The 5,296-nt window shown below is 42.7% G+C and overlaps 1 protein-coding gene across 1 annotated transcript in view; it reads left to right on the plus strand.

Moving 5' to 3' along the window:
• The first annotated feature begins 2,827 nt into the window (after positions 1–2,827).
• Positions 2,828–5,296, plus strand: part of LOC106813101 (DNA-(apurinic or apyrimidinic site) lyase-like) — a 31,301-nt gene continuing 28,832 nt past the window's right edge. Inside the window, exon 1 of the mRNA XM_014817156.1 lies at positions 2,828–2,909. The gene's annotated coding sequence lies outside the window, so the exon portion shown is untranslated. The remainder of the gene's footprint in view (positions 2,910–5,296) is intronic.

The raw sequence follows: 5,296 nt of genomic DNA on the forward strand, positions 1-5,296 counted from the left end.
GAGAGAGAGAGAGAGAGAGAGAGAGAGAGAGAGAGAGAGAGAGAGAGATGGAGAGAGAGCGAGAGAGTAGAGCGAGAGACTCTATTACTCTTATCTCACGAGAAATATGGAATACACACGAGAAATATGGAATACACAAGAGAAATATGGAATACACAAGAGAAATGTGTTTTGGCATTGCGTGTACGGTCATTTGGTCGATTTTTACTGGATATTTATGCATAACTTTGGGGTGAAATTATTGTCCAATGTTTCCATGGTCGCTTTTATTGCTGTTTGCATAAGATGCGCAGCTTCGCGAGTTATTTCTATCTAATGTGATCGTGTGCTGTGATAACACAGAAGATAAATATTATGCGCATCGTTAATGTAATGTCGCTTTAGATTTATTCAACCATTCCAACCATAGAAATAATATAGATAGTCTATCTAGGCCCCCTATATTATTTCTATGATTCCAACAAATATTGTTTTCCACTAATAATTCCTCGCCCGATTTCAAATCTACTTTCGCGTAATGAGTTTCGCTAAAATTATTTTAATTATTAACGTTTATTATTACCACTTTAATTATTTTCTCAACTTTTAATTATTATCATTCCATTTCTACTAAAAAAATTAATGTAGAGCACATTATCAGACATCCAGAAATTCATTTCTGCTAATAAATAATGAAGAAAATTTATATAAAATTATATATATATATCGTCAGCATATATCAGCCAAGCTCCTTATTAAGGTGCATACGTTGCGATAGGTAATTCTTCATGGGATCGCACAGGTGTAAGCCACGATAACCATTACAACGGGGGAGGGGGATGTATATTGAATTCGCTCCTGTAACGCATGAGCGAGCTTTCTCGTCTCTGAAAAATATGATTCGATTCGAAGATGAGGAAATGATGAAACTTGATGACGGAGGTACGGATGTGGGAATGGCTTCTCGCTGTGACGTCACTACCACAGCCTCCACATCTGCCCTCAATCCATATTATTCGCGAAACGACCAACATTTTCAGAATGCGAGTCAACATTTGATATGATTGGATCCGTCGGCTCCCAATTTGTTCGACATTTCCCCGGACTCTTTTCGCATCGACAAGTGAAGGGGTTTCTCATCGATCTATACCCGGAGCAAACATCACTTGTTTTCTATGACAATTTTTGACCGAGCAATTTCGGGGATTTCTCCCCTGTTTCATTTCCCCTATTCCCTTTCGCAGCACCGAGTATATTTCCGTTTGAAGCAAGCCAGCTGAAATCCCGGATGTATTTATCAGTGGGTATACATCACACTGCACAACGGGTCAGCTATATCGCTCTGTTGAAAGATATATCGTGTCTCCTGGTCATCGTCCGATCCTCGCTATCTCCTGGCGCGGTGTGCACGCGCGCTGCATCGGGTAGCAACACGCGTTACATTCCAATCTGTCTGAAAGTTTCTTGAGAATCTCGTTAAAATCTTTCTTAGAATTCTGTCCGAGAATGCTCGCGGCCGAGACGTGCCGAGTTTGCGCAATTCTGCAACCAACGCTATATCTCGCAGACGATCGTCGGCATCGTCAGCGGCGCCGGCGCCGAAGTGTGACGTCACGTCGGCATCGTCAACGTCGTCGGCGCCGGCATCATCAGCGGCGCCGGCGCAACAGGAATGCGACGTCACGCCCAGCATCGTCAACGTCGTCGGCGCCGGGGTGTGACGTCACGCCGGCATCATCAGCGGCGCCGGCGCAACAGGAATGCGACGTCACGCCCAGCATCGTCAACGTCGTCGGGGCTGTACTGTGACGTCACGCCGGCTTTCTCATGTTTGCTAGGTCTTGCTGGGCCTCTGTCTAGTAGTTAGATGTTACGGTCCGATGTCAATTATAGATAGACGTGACTAAGGCTCGCTACTGCGCTGACGCCGCCGCCTCACGCAATTGCACGCAAACAGTTTCGGCGCGCAAACGAGGAGATGTTTTTATCATTCCGCGCACGAAAGCTGCTGCCGTGATGACGTCATAGGCACGCCATCGTTGTCGGCTGTGAACTACGAACGGGGCCTGGATTCGTTACCTGAGTGTTCGTACTGTCCCGCAGCCTAGGCTGCTACCCATGTATCTATCTATCTATCTATCTATCTATCTATCTATCTATCTATCTATCTATCTATCCACATATATATATTTATCTATATATCTATCTATCTATATCTATCTATCCATCCATCTATCTATCTATCTTCTTCTCTCTCTATATATATATATATAAATATATATTCCCTATTATCTACTTCTGTTATAGGGCTTATATATATATATATATTTATGTGTCAGTGTGCAGCAGCTAGCGTGCCGCGGTGCGGTGTGCTTGTGTGTTGCAGATGAGCATTTGACCGGCATTTACAGGTGATTATAGGCGAAATAGAGTAGAGAAACATTAAGACTTTGGTAGTAAATACATTTCGTGTTTATTTACCTTTTTTTATTTTTATTGAGACGTTCCAAGTGCCTGTGGTTCAGACGCATTTCTGCAACGCACGTCACTGTGCACAAAACTCACAGAAAGATCCACTCTGTCTTTCTGTTAGTTTGTGTACAGTGGCGTGATTGCGGTGAGATTGCAGCAAGGGCATAAAATTACTAAGTATACTTATTCCGTATTAAGCATACTTTAATATATGTATACCTACGTTGATTTATATGCTCTGGTAACTCTCAGATAAAAAAAAGGAACATATATGCACTTTTCTGCCACCAGGTGGCGCCACATTTGGCGCCATTCTTCGAGCACGCGCATGTCTTCTATCTTTGTTTTGGTTTCTAGACAATTTGCTCGTCTTCTCTCTTCTGTCGCTTGTTCTACCGTCTTACACAGCGGCAGAGTCTCTACGGAGACCGTAGGACGCCTCGCACCTCCATCTACAGGTATACGGTTATGTTTTATTGAGTCCCGTTGTAACCGACGGCGACGTAACTAACAATAATTGAATAACATGATAATACAACATTCAACCAAATGAGACGGGATACTAGAGAAGCGTTGCCGAAAGGAGATGTTGATCCCAATTGCGCTGAAGCGCAGATCTTTCGCGCAGTTCCGCGGCAAGGCGCACGCGACCGCGGGAACGTCCTACGACAGTATGCAGCGCTGGCAGCTATGGATCCGTGCGCCGAATGAATTGGCGATGTGTGTATGCACCTCCACGTCAGCGATCTCATATTACTCTTTCTTACAGTAGAGATTTCGCATTGTCTTCATTCATTCATCATTATGCAGATTATGTTTGGCACCATTGTTTTAAACCACAAGTGCGTTTAACATTTCTGTGGATTATCTTGGCTTAACCAAAGAGCTCAACCATTTGGCTTAACCAAATTGGCTTAACGAATTTATAAGCTCTTTGTGTTTCTGGATTTTATGTCTGAAAGGGCTTTCGTTTGAATTCACTTTCTGCATAGAAATGAGAAAGATCAAAATCAGATAAAATTCGATGTGACAGTCAGACCCTTCAAGGATATCGCGTTTCTTCGATGCGCTTATAGGCGCGTAGAATTTATTAACTGTAGGCCTAGTATCAGGTAACTCAATAATTCAGAAAATATTAAATCTACGCGCAAGTTTTGTGTGTGAATCATTTAGTTCATGATCATGATAATATTAATGATATGTCGTGTATGTCATTGATATGATAGGATGTCGATGATATTCAAGATCATGATCGGTATTGTTTCTCGTGATGCCCGCCTTTCCGCACCGCCACCTGGGGGTCTTTATAGAAAATTATGAAAATCTTCAAGCCGAAACAAGGAACGAACAGCTCTAGTAAATGTCGCCCCCAGCGCTCTGCAAGTTTTGCTAGGAAGGTAGCGTTGGTATAATTTGTTTTCTCCATCGTGCACGCCTACTTACATATAGTCGTAAAAGAAAAAGTATTGACGCATACTAACGATGTTAATTCATGGTGTCTGTTTGGGAACATCCTGCTTCATACAGACGTACATTTACTGCAATTCATCTCGATGTAGTTCTTAGACAGAGAGAGATAGAGGAAAACATGATCCTGATCGTCCGAGTTCCGCTATCAAACGCCGCAAAAACGCCTGTTAAAGCTTTCAGTATATTTCCTTGACGTGTTTTGATAACGGATCGCGGCTCAGAATTCCATAAAGCTCAACACAATATTTCCTTGCGCCAACGTTTCTTCAATTTCAACGCACCACGCGATAGCATGCAAAGCTGCCTCGGCTATCGCTATCTGCTAGCCCTGATATGGTGTTGGAGATAGAGCTGCATTGAAATATAAGTTCAACCTAGAAAACCACTTTCATATTTTACGAGCTTTTACAATGATGTCCCTCGCCGATGCATCGTCGTTCTATGTTCTCTGTTCTTCCACGAGCGCATGATTAGAATTTCTTTTCTAATTACGATACTCCGCGGATATGTGCGTGTTGTAGGGACAATTCGATCGATGTTTTGGAGGAGAATGAGTCTGATAACATTTAAAGCCAGATACATCCACGCGATGAGTTAGACGCATGTATTTTACATCCGGGGAATTCTCCTCGACACTCTTCGTTTATTTCCGGTGGGAATAATTAACCGAAGAAAATATAATCGCGCAATGAATGCAAATTACAGCAATTAATGACAAAGGATCATAACGCAGCGCATGTAAATGCCGTTTAGATGGTTACGATCATGTAGCATTTGTGAAAATTATGACGGCGAATGGATAGGATGATAATTACAGGACGTTTTTTTCAGTCTGCAAAAAACTCCATCACTACACGAATAAAATCCTGCGTCTTGTACAGCGTAACAATGGCGTACTGTCTGCCATTCTTGGCAATTTTTATGTTATTGGCGCATGCGCAGTACTCGCGTGTAATCTATAGGGCGGTTGTGATAATAGCGCCGGAGTTTTCATACATGGTTCGATGCAGCTCAGAGTATGTTTGTAATAGCTTAGATGAAGAATAATTAATAGATGATGAAGATAAAGCAATAGCCTAGCATGTGCGTAATCACAAAGAGTTACACACTGGCCAGAAATAAAGATGTAGTTAAGAAAATATAAATATGGAAACGCCACCTTGATGATTAAAAGTGGGTTGCCGGCAGCACAGCTATCGTTCGAGTTGGGTGGATGAGGTGGGTAGGGTAGGATGGGTAATGAAGGAAACAGACAGCACCAGTAGATATAGAAGAACGAGAAAAAAAACAAAGCAGAAAAATCGTGGAACAATGAAGTACGGAGTCGGGGTAGGTGTGGGAGTAGGTGTGGGGGTAGGTGTGGGGGTAGGTGTGA

This window comes from Priapulus caudatus, unplaced genomic scaffold (genome assembly GCF_000485595.1).
Source record: "Priapulus caudatus unplaced genomic scaffold, Priapulus_caudatus-5.0.1 Scaffold725, whole genome shotgun sequence".
In the NCBI taxonomy this organism is placed as follows: domain Eukaryota; kingdom Metazoa; phylum Priapulida; class Priapulimorpha; order Priapulimorphida; family Priapulidae; genus Priapulus; species Priapulus caudatus.